General features: G+C 38.4%; 1 protein-coding gene across 1 annotated transcript in view; it reads right to left on the bottom strand.

Moving 5' to 3' along the window:
* Nucleotides 1-14,662, bottom strand: part of Gabrb1 (gamma-aminobutyric acid type A receptor subunit beta1) — a 408,892-nt gene that overhangs the window by 93,016 nt on the left and 301,214 nt on the right. The gene's annotated exons all lie outside the window — the stretch shown is intronic.

Below are 14,662 nucleotides of genomic sequence, written 5' to 3'. Positions count from 1 at the left end.
ATTTATTTAATACAGACCCTTTTTATTCATAGCAGTAACAGGGAAGATTGGAGTATCAACTGTAGCAAGGGAAGAAGACAGGGGTCAGCGGAGCATTGTTGACTGTATTGATGGCAGTGAACACATCTTTCAACACTTGACACTTGATTTTACTCGCTTTGGTATTCCACATACATCATGGCTGTCTTAGAGTTTCTACTGCTGTGAAGAGACATCATGACAACTCTTCTAAAGGAAAGCGTTTAATTGGGGCTGGCTTACAGGTTCAGAGATTTAGTCCATTACCATCATGGCAGGAAGCATGATGGCATGCAGGCAGACATGGGGCCTGGCTTGAGCAACTGAAACCCCAAGGCCCATCCATCTCCAGTGACACACTTCCTCCAGCAAGGCCATACCAGCTCCAATAAGGTCACACCTCCTAATCCCTGTCAAATAGTGCTATTCTTAACGACTAAGCATTCAAGTACAGGAGCCTATGGGGGTCATTCAAACCACTACACTGACTTACTTTTCTTTGTAGTGTTGCACACAGTAGTGAGTCTATGCATCAGCCTCACTTGCACACCACTCACCTCCCCATCCCTCCACTCAATGTTTTTTCCTTATCAATCTTGAATTACGTTTTATGTAAGTGATTGTTTTATATTGGGCTTATATAATAGACCATAGGGTACTTTAAACCAAGGTTCTTATTTTACTGAGAACACTTCATCACACACAATAAGGACTTTGGGAACTTTGTGAGTGAATAAATAAAATTAAAGTTCTGAATTACCACTAGCAGTGATAATTACTATTAACAATATTAAGTATTAATTAAGGTGTATTTATGAAGTTCTGTTTGATTCTCCAAACTATTTAAGGTAAGACTAAACTGTTAAATTTCCAAATAGAAATTTCTGGAAAAAGTGTTGAAGAATGAATATTTTCTCACTACCATCTTTCTCCCTTGAGGAAATAGAAGCTTTACTTATAGCTGTGTGAGGGCCATGATTATTAAGCACAGAAAATAATGGATGTTTCCCTTCTAGAATTTAGCAGAACTATGGCAAAAATACCTTGTTCCATGACTTCTATCTATGTCATGTCAGTCACGCAGCCATTAGCACAAGGCCTCATAGAACACACAGAAGAATAATGAAATTAGACTGCTTAGCTCAGGAATATTTGGTAATCAATAGCTGTGTTTAAGCTGTCAATGATAGGGACAGAAATGTGCCCTTGAGTCTTTTAAAAAGATTAACAAATTAACCTGAGAGCAACTAAGTCACTGGCCTGTGGATGTGACAATGAAGTGCTCAGGCATTTAATTGTTGAGTTAAATTATCAACAGAATGTTTTTCTACTTGATGATCCAATATCTAATTTCTATTGATCTGTCTTCAAGGGAACAGTGTTGGCAAATCTGAACAAAGGCCACTGTAGCAATGTAGGATTTGAGAGGTTAGAAGCACTAACCGTGAAATGGTGTGTGCCCCACATATCTAGGGGATGAAAGAATCTGAAACTTGCAGGAACCCACAAGTAGGCAAGGAGAGACGGAAAAGGAATCGGCGCTGCCCAGGCACTCTGCCATCAGTCAGCTTAAGGGTGGAGGTGAAGAGGGCTTTGATTGGCTGGTGATGTACAGAGCATCAGCTTTTTAGTGAAAGTAGGAGATACGGGAGAAAATGGTTAGGACTGAAGAGTGATGGCGTTGCCAGCAGCAGCAGCAGCAGCAGCAAGTTGAGCGGTGGCAAGCGGAAAAACTGGAAAAAAAACCCACATCAAAAACCAAAATCCACACCTCAGCTGGTGCAGGAGCTGGAGCAGGTCAGCCCTGCAGCAAAGCAAATAACCGATTGCTCTCTGGGTCGGTGAGAACTCTGACTACACTTTGCAACGTGGTTAACATGCCCTGAGCATGAAGGCTCTTTGCATATTATCAAAAGACATCACGTGAGAGTTATCATCCTTCTACTTGATCGCGATCAGCCCTCCATGTTTTCAACCAAGGGGCCAGTCCCTTCCGTGATCCGGTCTTCACTTCTTGCTCTTGTCAAATGCTTGCTCTCTGAAATGGTTTTCACAAACACACTGATTTTGCTCTTCTACCTCTGGAACTGAGCTTGGGACTCTCCGTAAGAGATGTGTTTCTCACGGTCCCTTCTAGATTTTTCTTCCTCTTTCGCTTTTCAAACCTCCTGAATCGAATTCTCACGTCATCTTGTTGATTTCTGCCAGTCCAAGGTTAACTCTTCTTGACATGTTTAGCTTCTGTCACACCTTCACACTCACCTCATTTGACAGCAGGACTGTTAATTGGACTGCTTTCTGATGCTCTCTTAGCCCTTCACAGCTGCAGCTGCTCCTGGACTGTGTGGTAGAGGCACCCTCTTGTATACAGTTTCATCTCCTTTCCCTGATTCCTTTTCCTTGAAGCTTAAATGGAAAATTCCCAACTCAGATAAATCCACTGTCCTACTTTCTCCAAACCTGACTTCATGTAAATAAACAAGGCTAAAGGAAAATAGGAATGTGTCAGGGGGGACATTTAGTATCCTCAATGTCACATTCTTCTAAGGACACATTCTTCTCAGACTACTCCCTTTACTGGTCCAGATAAACTTATGTTTCCAGGTTAGATGTCTCCTCTGAACTTTAGACTCTAAACTCTAAACTTGATACTACTTAAATGTATCACAGACAACATAAACTTAAAATGTTGAAACTGGTTGGTTTCTACCTATGGTTTTTCTTTCTGCAGGGAATGGTGTTTTCTCAGATGTTGACTCATAAAGACCTATTCTTTGTAAGGTTTTGAATGTATACAGAACCTGCTCATAAAAGACCACACATGAATTGTCTTTGGGTGATGCGTATCTCAGAGCTGGTGGCTTGTCTCATTTCTGTCATATTTGAATTTTCTGCATTCATGCTTCTGGGTATATTTAACACATAGCATACCTTAGTCTACCTGTGAATTGCCATTTTCATAGTCTGGATTTTATATGTGAGAATGATATCCAAGTGATCCTATCTCAGCTTTATCTTCAAAGTTTGCTGCTTGAATTTATCACTTCCAGTCATATTAATGCCATCTTTCCATTACTATTGTTACCATTCAAATATACTTAGAACCAAAGACAGATCTTGGAAATATTTCTATGCTCTTCAAAATAAAACTTTAAGGAGACCATTATATGATATAGTATCAGTTACAGAAAGCACTTCCTTTAAATTTCCTGCAACCTAGGAACGGAAATTAACTCTATTGGATCTTTGCATAATCACCAGCAAACTGAAAATTTACCATGTTCACACTTGATTCTTTTATTAGACTACTAACAAAAAGGTTGTCATAAATCATCAGGAGGACAATAGGAAGAGTGTCATTTTGCATTTCCTGTATTGGGTATGGGCAGTTCCTAATACAGGCAATCAAATGTCAGAGAAGCATGTAATGTACCTTCCCTGTAAAAGAAGTATTGTTTTGGCACATATTGCCTCTGCAAATTCTGTGAGGACATGAGAAATCCCAGTCACGGCAGTAAGTACAGGGAAATATGAGTGGAACTTCAAGTTCAACAAGTGGATGCCAAGTGAATGCAGATGGCTGCTGAGAGCCCGTCACCATTGCAGTGAAGATGTAGGAAGGTGCTAAGGAGCAGACTTGGTATCTGGACATTGGCTGAGACTCTGAAGCTGACCATTCATCAGAGAGTAATTGCTAGACTCTAGTGAAGAGATTCGCTTACTTAAAGTTAGAATTAAAATCATCTGCATTCTAAGTTGTAAAAATATCTGTCATCAGCCAGAGATGGACTTTATTTTTCTTTTGGTTCAGTAATTATACAGAACGGGGCCTTCATCTCCAATCCAGGAAGACACTTACATCTTAAGGTTACATCGAGGATCAGAGAATAAATTGCTTTCATCTATTTTTTGCTTCACATGAAGCAAGAGCTTTAATACATCATGAGAAGTGTTTGTAGTTATGACTCTGAATCATCAAAAAGGATGTCACTTCAAAATTCTCTATTGAGAAAGAGTCTCATCAAGAATGGTTATGATAAAGGCTGGAAAATATGTGCTCTTCAGAGTGATTCATGGAATCAAAAGTGCCTCATAGCTGAGAAATGACCTTCAGCTCCATCCACTAAAACTCTACTTTGTAGACATAAAGTCAAAGTCAAAGCAAATGGGGTATTTAAGTGCCCTACAATGAAACATTTATTTTAACACTATTTTCTAACATGGTCTGGTTTCTAGCTACAAGTTTTCAGATGTGAGTAAATAACCTGTAGTAACTACAGAAATGGGGAAAGTAGAAAGGGACCTTGGTGGTGGGGCAGGGATGTGGGATAGAAAGGAGAACAGCAGGTAACAGGTGGTGTGAAGGGGGAGAAGGAGGTCAATACAGAAAGAGAGGGAAGGAGGAGGGGTAAATAACACCAGGGATGCTTGATAAAGCCTCAACGAATTGTATTATTTAATATTTACCTGAAAATGTATAATACAAATAAATGTACACACACACACACACACACAAAAAAACAAGCATCTTATATGAAGTTATATCACTTGGGCTGACAGTACCACCCCCACAGAGCCACAGACAAAAAACTCTAGTACCAGTTACGAGAAACATCTGTTCAAGCTGTTGATCAGAATAGCCCGAGTGATCCCCCAAAACTATGTAGATTATTGTTATTGCCCTGGATTGCCTCACAGGGGTTGAAAGTAAGTCCCTATTGCTGAAGACAGCGTGTATTTCAGACACAGGACTCAGAAGATTCGCACTGATTCTCACCTGAAAACCTCCTTCCTCTGTATTAACTCCCACAGTACCAGAATGGACTGTGTAGGCTGCCCAGGAAGAAAAGCAACAGTAGTCCCATCCAGCTGTGACACCAACAAACTATAACTCTGATCAACATAGCCAGATATTCCTAAAGATGCACCAGTGGCACTTCTATTGTGACGGTAACCAACAGCTACTTGGGCAACAATATCAACAGAAGTGCTAGCTTGGAAGGGGGAAAAAAACTTTCAGGGTTCCACCCATAGATAAACTATAGACGACTGATGGACTGATGAGAGGGAGAGAGATTTAGTCCCTCCCAAGGATATGTCCACGGATTAGTTCTCCAATACAAAGTGGTCAGTCCTGAAATCATATGCGCACAAGCCACACTAGACAGATTCAGCCAATTGTATTTATATATTGATGGATCTATATACATGCAACAATAATACAGAAAGGAGGGCTCTCAGTGGGAGAGAGTGAAGGGGGAACGTAGGAGGTGTTAGAGAGGGGACATGGGAGTGGGTGGAGGGAGAACGTGGGGAAATGATGTAATTATATTTTAATTAAACATGTTTTATTGAAGAAAAGAGTGCTGACAACATGCCCACATTTCTGAGAATCCTCTCCTGATTAGAAAGCAAGCCACGGATGTCATCCATCGAGGTGCTACGATTCTGAGCTGATCAGATTTCAGTGTTTGGGAGCTATTTAGGTCACTAAAAAAATGACTTTTCTGTCTCAGTTAATTAAAAACTTAAATTCTCTTGAATCAAATGTAGAACTACCAACGTGACATAGGCTTGCAGCTAATGATGTCGACCACAGTGGGTGGCGGGCAGGCTGGATTAAGGAGTAGCGGTGAGACCCTACAGCTATCTCACCCTGAGTAAAGGTTCCGTTAAAACTGAAGAACCTTACAAGTCAAACTGTGGACTATGGACCATTAACATCAGCGTCATCTTGAAGGTGTTCAAAATCCAGCTTCCTGGATCCTATGCAGCCCCAAGGAGCCACATCTGAGTTTTAATCATCTCCATGTTTACACGCGACCCCTGACACAGTCTGCCAGGAGCTAACAGACAAGTTTTCATTTCCTGCTTTGGGAGTTATAAGGTAGCAGCAGGCAAGTCATGGCTCTGTTCAGTGAATAATTTCTTTTTCTTTCCCAGGAATTGTAGATCAACCTAATGTAAGAAGCGGAGATACAATCGATTTCGAATCAGTGCAGTTCTGTTGTGAGAGATCAGTGAGCAATCTCCCTTCCTAAACAGTCTGCAACGGAATGAGTAGTTAGCACTGATAGGATGGGGATGAAAACTGATGCAACTGTTCTTATCCCTGCATCTGAAACAATTAGAATATGCTTAATTTCAGTTCGATACATTGTTCCTGCAAAGCCTATAACAATATATTTATTCAAGCATAAAGTTTTGCTAGCTCTATTTTTTTCCCCTTATGTGATAAAGAATGTCACGGCAGTGGCTAGTGTCCACACTTCTGTCTCCATAGTAATTTCCCATCCTAGAGCATCATTAGACAAACCGATGTCTCAATTATCAAATTTATATTAATGTGTCTTGCACATATATATATATTTAAAATAGAGTAGCATCCTGGAACAAGATAACTTTCATGTGCATGTGCATTTGTATGCATATAGACATGTATGTGTGCACGTGTGTGTGTGTGTGTGTGTGTGTGTGTGTGTGTGTGTGTTATGTACACACAGACCACCTCAGGTGTCAATCACTAGGTACTGTTCACCTGTTTTTGAGAATATCTCGCTGGCCCAGGGCTCATCTAGTAATCTAGGCTGGCTAGCCAGCAAGCCACAGGGATCTGCCAGTTTCCACATCTTCAGCAGTGGGATTACAAGCACTACACCATTGCTCTGGACATTTTTTTAAAAAGTGGGTTCTGGACATTGGACTTGGATCCTCATGCTTGTGACGCCAGCACTTTGCTGACAGAGCTATACTCAGCCGCTTGACTTCTTACTACACATATTGACTATTTGTTTGCAGCACAGAGTCCATTGTACATTGTGGTCCACCTGTCAATCTGTTTTAAAGCATGGACTTTTGAAGAAAGAGGAAATGGAGGTTTCTGTTAGATGACATCAAGTAAAGAATAGCTTGGAAACTTCCTTTTGGTCATTTCAGTGATTCCTTTCTCTGAATATCATGCCGTTCTTTGCTGAAATTTCTTCGCGAGTTTCTATGTTTCCATTCTGCTTCTCATTTAGAGAACTCTATTAGGAGACAAAGTGGAAGAAAAAGAGGTGGAAAGAACCGAAGCCTGGTGGTCTGGGAAGATTAAAATGCTCGTGCCAGGACTTGTGTCTTTCACAATTCTTGGCACTGGACTGTGTGGGGAAAATGGTCTCCATATTTTTAATATCTTTGATCTTAAAGATAAAATAAGGCAGTTTAACTATGGAAATTGACACCTAAATGGAAACTATATATACATATATATGTATATATACACATATATACACACATGCTTATACACATATATTTGTGTGTATATATATACTCATACACTCATACATATATATGTGTATATATATGTCTTTTTTTCCTTCTAGACGTGGGTCACAGGATGATCCAAGTGAAGAGCATGCATAAGAATATGTCTACTTCCAAGCTTATGGATGTTTGTTCATGTGCATACTTATGAGTAGATTGAATTTTGAAACTCTAGGACTGTCGAAGTAGACAGACCCAGAACTACATAGGTTCAGGAACTCTATTTGTAACCATGTAGGAGAAAAAGGGCTTCTGGTTATTTTGATACATTTCACTTATAGGAGTGATCCAGTACAATAATGTTGATTACTAAAATAGATCACTATTTAGTTTCTCTAGCAAGAAGGTCAGAAAATAACAACCATGTAAGAATTGAACAGGGGCATATTCATTGAAGAAAAGAACCAAGTAAAACATGCTTTACTCTCAGATTTTTGCTCTCATCCTAAACGGAGTACCCCTGAAAGTCATAGTGTAGTCAGTTAGACAGAAGAAATTTATAAGGGCAGAGATTTTTCTTATGACATTACAGTGTTAAGTCTTAGTTGAACAAATCAGAGTGAGGTCAAGTCCCATTCATAATATTGTGGTTTTGAGACATAGTAAGTTACTTTCTTGATACGTTGAGTCCCTTCCTATGACGAGAACTCAATGGGAAATCTTTGTGAAGTACCTGACCGTAGTATCTAATCAATGATATTAGTTATCATTATTAACACAAGTTTGGATTCCAAGTGAGTTGAACCACTTACTTAGTACAGGCTAGATGATTAGTTCTCCGCCATAAGATATGTCTTTAAAGCAGGTACTGGTGGCCAATACCTTTAATCCCAGAACTTGGGAGGCAAAGGCAGGCAGATCTCTGAGTTTGAGGCCAGCCTGGTCTACAGAGCAAGTTCCAGGACAGCCAGGGCTGTTACACAGAGAAAACCTGTCTTGATCCCCCAAAATGTCTTTAATTTCTGTAATGTTTAGACAAAATAGTGACTGTACACTTCTGTTGTACTGTTGTGCACTTTTATTGTGCTAGAATGTTAGTAGCAAAATGGTCAAACTTTCTAATATTAAAAAGAAAAAAACTTCCAGAAACTGAAGTATGTCAAATACATATCTTTTCCAATCTACACAGAAACTTTCCCATGGATGGAAAATAAATTGTCTATAAGGTTAGTTTGAACATCTTTAAGGCTAGCTTTATAGTCAAAATAATTGCAAAATGAATTTTTATAAATAGTACTCTATATCTCCATTGAATTTTGTTTTAACCTGCAAAAGATTGAAGACTTTGGATGGAGAGGAGGAGCAGGAGGGGAGGGGTCTTCGAAAGGAGAGATGGAGATGAAGAAGGAGGGAAAGAGAGAGAAATTTTGTATTTTCAAAGAAGCAGACTGGATAAAGGAATAAATTAATACAGAAAAATTCCCCATCCTCTCTACAACCACCCCCTCTGCTCATCAAAAAAGCTACAGGCGCTAAAATTCATTAACATTTCTATGAACATAAATTTGAAATATTCATTTTCATTAAGTAGTCTACTGAATATGACAAAATCAAATTTATCTAAGGAGATATCCAAGGCTGCTAATTTCCTTGACAATGGGGATATAAAGCAAGGGAAGCCATGAATCATTCATGAAGTTCAATTTACTTCTCTTATTTTTGGTGTTTAATAACCATGAATAGAAAGCATGCAGTACATTGTAGATGCTATTTTTAAATTATTTTAGATCTAAATTAATGATTTAGCAGGTAGGGATAAAATAAGAATGGTTCTAAGGCTTTTGCTTTTAAGCATCACATATTTCATATTTTTCTTTTGATTATTTATATGTTCATGTATTCATAACATTTTTCTTATGTTCAACTTTGCTTTATACATCAGAACTACTTCAACACTAATATTATTTAGACAAGTGCCTAAAGTAATTTATTGGTGAAATAATGAAATTGAATGAACTCCAAGAGTTCTAGTTTGGAGATTGAAAGAGACCCTGAAGGTTATAAAATGAAACTTGTCTCCTACTGAGAAATCTCTCCTGCATTATTAACGGTAGGTGGCCATTTCCAATTAATTGACATGTCTCCATGGGAAAAGAAGTTTTTTTTTTTCTTAGGCAGGAACTTATTTCATGAATATCCACTGCTACTTACTTGTAATAACTGAACCCTGCCTGAGTCATGTAGGGTCCTAACTCACGATATGCTAGTTAAATCCAATTGAGTGCATCCATACTGGCATTTTAGCTTGGTTTTAGGGATGAACTTGACTGGATCATGTAGTGGTTAAGACATATGAGCAGAGAGTCTTCTGGCTGTTTCTGTGAGGTTCTTTACTTAAACCAGTACAATGGGGAAATCAGGTTGCCTTTCTAATGTGGTTGGACCTCTTCTAACCACATTAGAATTTTTGGTTTGAATAGGAAAACAAAACAAAAAAACCCCCAAACCTCAAAATACCAACTCTTCTCTGAGTGAGAGAATTTTTTCTGCCTGCCATCAACTTTGTTCCTGCCTTTGGACTTGACTGGAAACACTGACTCTACCTAGGTCTCTGGTCAGTTGGCTTTGTAGCTGAACTACACCATTGACTCTGTTGGTTTTCATGTACTTGTACTGGATTGGAACTGCCATTTGCTCTCCGGGTGCTGACTCATCCTGCAGATCTCGGGAATTATCAGCTTCCATAAGTGCATGGCCCAATTCCTTATGATTAATCTTTATATCTCTGTATGTGTCTTTGTCTCTGTCTATCCTTTATTGGCTTTATTTTCCTGGAGAACCCCAACTTATCACACAACTTTGTAGATAAGTTTTGTCTCCTGTATCACAGTACTTAAAATATTCAGAAATGGCTGTTAGAACTCTATTTTTTTCTTCTCATGTCCCTTGTTTTCTCATTCTGAATTCAATTATCTTAATATAGCTTTAAAATTTAGGTGCCATTCATGATACTTGGGTCTGTTTTCTGGACACCATGATAATTTTGATTTTATTTCCAGATGTTATCACATTATATCAATAAAACTTAGCACTTCAATTCTGCAAACCACATATTTTCTGAGAATATTTTACAGTAGGTTAAGTTGGTAGATACATTATTTTTAATCAGTCATCTTTACAACTTTACTTTATTTATAGAATTTATTTTATTATCATACATAGCTATTGCTCAGAATGATGTACACACATTATTACAGACAAGCATTTAAGTAGAATGGTAGTATTCTGTGACTAGCAGACAGAGTGGATGGTCCATTAAATTTAATATATGAAGACAGTGCTTTTATTATGTAACTCTTAAGAAAATAGCCAGGTGTCACCAAAGTTTCCTATTGCTTAATGACTTCATGGCAGTTTATATAGGAGATACGTAGGTAGTTTATGGATTATGATAAGACAAAATTATAGGATTCATGATGTTTATTATTAAAGCATTAAAGTACTAGGCTTTCTTCTATCTTCCTCTTGGGTGACACATTTATGATCATTTTTGAGGTAGTCTTAAGACACAAATATGAAATTGTACAAAGAAAAGAATGCTGGATTACAGGTACAAAGCTATGCTTTAAATCTTAGCTGAAAAGGTAAAGCTATTCTTATTTTTGAAAATTAAAGCAACTCAACAAAGTCTGTATGGGTTACTTATAACATACATTACCCCCACATATTCTTACTAGAAGTTAGTCTTGGTTTTAATGAGTGGATAGTGAGCCATGCAATGAATCCTTTCCTCTTTATAATCAGCATGGCGAAGAATCAATAAACTTGGAAACAAAGAAGTACTTCGAAGTGCTACATTCTCAATTTAGGCCTTTGAGGATGTGGAGATACTAAAGCTAGTAAAACAAACTGTGCACCTTATAAACAGCAGAGATTAATATCTCAAGTTTTGACAGTTTTGTACTGGGGGAGGAGCAAAATGAAGGCACCGATAAACTCTGTCTAGTGAGGGTCCGTTTTCTCTTTCATAGATGGTTATGACCTAATATAGTGAGTGGAAGACTCACTAGGAGACTCTGGGAAATACCTCCATTAACGAGAGCTCTACTCATTATCCCATTTTTATCATTACATCACTCTGATGAGTAGGTTCCAATATTAATTTAGGGAGACACAAACATTTAGAATATAGCAGCAGCCATAGCAGCAGCAGCAGCAGCAGCAACAACACCAATAGTAACAACCAACAAAGCGTTTTTTAAAGAACCAGGGCTTCTTTGAACTGAAACATTCCATCTAAGAGGGAGACTCTAAGATTCAGAAAGGAAACAAAACCTACAAGGCTTTGGGAAGTGAACTAAATTCCAAAGCCTCAGTAAAGTGTGACTACACGATTGACAGGGATCCTTCCCACATTGACCTGCAGTAACAAACGCTGAGATGTGGCACTGAACAGTTGGGCTGCCTGCAAATGATCATGCAGAGCTCCAGGGATGCTCTTGTGAGTCATCACCCATGCTGAGGTGGGCTTCTCAGTGATGCCTTTGCGTCACCAATGATTCTGTAATTTAATCCTCCCCTATAAATAACCTCTATAAGTAACCTCAATAAACTCACTGGATCTTTGCACTGGATTTGGATGGACTTGTTTCTTTGGTCTGTATTTGATTCCCTATTTAGGGTGAACAGATGCTGTTCACATTGTTCCAGGAAAAGTCAGACAATACCCTTACCCAGGGTTGTAAAAGCACTAAGCAATTGCTAGTGAGAAGGAGACTCTTTAGCCAGCAGACCTGCCTATAACTTGTACAGGGAGCTCTACTGATACAGGTTTCATGGATTGCTACTCATTCTGGGGTGGTCTTTTCATTGACCAGCTCCCTTTGACTAACTCTAACTAACCCAAAATACTTAGTTCAATAAGCTAGATGTGGGTGGACTTGCTTCTTTGGTCTGCTATAGGGTATCCTTTGTGAGGAGAACAGACATGTTTTTCATGTGTTCCCACCCAAAACATAGGTGTTGCTCAGGATGGTGAAGAACAAGAAGGGTCATGTGTGGGTGAGGACACAGATTTCAGACTTGAAATTGGCTTCTACTTCTTTGAGTATAGTTAACAGGTGACAGCCTATGTTGAAAGTGCAAGGGAGAAATTAAAGATTTTCCTTAATCTTGCTGAAGAAAGTGGGAAAAGCCATCCAAATAATTCTCCATGATTTTTATCCTAAGACCTACCTGTATCTCCACAAGGCTTGTGGCTATCCAACCTTCATATGATAGCTTTATTGATTTTGAATTCCAAATCCTCGTTATACTAAATTCTTTGATTGATTTTTCTATATGCCACTGCTTCATTTTATGGCATCCCGGGGCTATAAAGCTATTACTCTGCTCCAAGTCCAAGTAAATTTTCAGTTTAACAAGACTTTATGGCCTTTGCAATTTTAGTTGATTAGATGGCATTAAAAATAAGCAAAATGTCTTTAATTTATCTCAAAGGACCTAACCGCGGGAAATGTTTCCCCAGCCTTAATGGGATACACATACTAACTAGTAAATTCTGTAATGTAGGCAATGTTTCCACTCAGTTGGCCACAGAGAAGTTTGATTGGCTTAGTCTTATATTGAGCAATGTCTACTTTATCATTCTCATATTCTAACTGATATCAGGTCCATTAAAGTTGAGCTGTTTTCCAATACATTGTCAATTGAGGATGAGCTGTTTCATAAAAATCACACATTTAGTTATAGAGAGTAAAAAAACATGAAAAATAACCAGTTTATTTTGCATTTAGGTGGAATTAAAGCAAAGCAAGCAAAAGGCAGCAAGGAAATACAGACTCCGTATTTTTAGCGTATTTTCCTGCACCACATAATAGTTTTTTATTCTTAAGATTTTAATTTCATTACATTAGTTAATTGTTAAGATGAAGAATATTTTAAACACACTGTTGAGCTGTGCAACTCAAAGACTTCTGGGTGAGAATACTCACATGGTTATTTTCAATGGAATCAAGACCTGCTTGGTTTGCTGAATCTTTAAGATACCCTCCCTTTTCAGTGATAAATATTAGGCACGTGACCAAATTAGGAACCAAATTCTGCTTTAGTTTCTAGTTTCAATTCTGACCCGTAGCAGAGATGATTTTGGAAAATCTAGACCTGTTTTTTGATTAATACAGGATTCCTGGCCCTGCTAAGAGCAGCTGACCACTAGCCATAGAGCCTCAGCTCTCTTCCTCACCCGTGGATCGCGGAGGTCTGTGGTGGAGTAGAACTGGGCTTGAATCCCCATCCCTCCGTAATTCTTGCCTTTGGTTATTTTAGTTCTCTGTATCCCAGATACTATATCTCTCAGATGTGGTCACTACACTTTTATCATGGAGGTGTCACATGCTACTATGTTGTTAGTTTAACATATAGAAGGCAATGAGTCCATAGTTCTTGTTTGGCTCTTTATTTCTATCATGTTTCTGCCTCTGTAGAGCCTTTTAAGGCAATATTTAATTTCTGCTTTATTTATTGTTTTGGTCATTATGTAGTATGATGAATGGATTGAAAGATTGCATACTTCCTGGTATAAATAAAGAAATTTGTCATCTTAAGAAAAATGTCGATCTACAACTCACTATGAAATTGTAGGAAAACTCATTATACCTTGAGGGAGAATATGCTGGTAATTCTTAGAGCAGAATCGATTAAAATACTTTGCAAAATTCATTGCTCCTTAACTGAACGATGAAAACCAAGGATCTTAATTGTTTTTTTGAGACAAGGTTTCTCTGTGTAGCTTTGGAATCTTTCCTGGAAAGCACTCTGTAGCCCAGGCTGGCCCCAAACTCGCAGAGGCTGGCCCCAAACTCGCAGAGGCCTGCCTCTGCCTCCCAAGTGCTAGAATTAAAGGCGTGTGCCACCACTGCCCTGTGGATCCTAGAATTTTAAGAGCATTTCAGATTACAAAGTTTTCCAAAGGAAGCTAAAGTTTAAGAAAACCACAAAATCAGTGGACAAGTAGCCAAAGGTGAATGGTAACCCATATCTGTCATCAGCCCATCAGTTATTCCTCTCATTCTACTCCTGTTTCAAAGGTAATGATTTAGTTGCTGAAATGCAGCTCTGCTGTATTTATAAACTATTATTAGCCATTAATTAATGATCATGGTTATGTTTCCAATTCGATCATTTTGCCATTTAAACCAAGTCACCATTAACATTTTAATAAATAATACATTTTAATATTTACCATGTTCTTTATGACCTTTCAAATCAAAATATTAATGGAAGAACATTTCCGGATTTTCTTATTCATCCCATCGGGAGTAGGATGATGGCTGTATCTAAATTTAGTGCCCTCTCTATAGGAACAGTTTTATTTCTGTGCAATGAGACTAGAAAGTTT

Source organism: Peromyscus californicus, unplaced genomic scaffold (assembly GCF_007827085.1).
Source record: "Peromyscus californicus insignis strain IS unplaced genomic scaffold, ASM782708v3 Scaffold_13__1_contigs__length_99412109, whole genome shotgun sequence".
Classification (NCBI taxonomy): Eukaryota; Metazoa; Chordata; class Mammalia; order Rodentia; family Cricetidae; genus Peromyscus; species Peromyscus californicus.
Note: the sequence above shows the minus strand (reverse complement) of the source record. Positions and strands in the feature narration are given on the sequence as shown.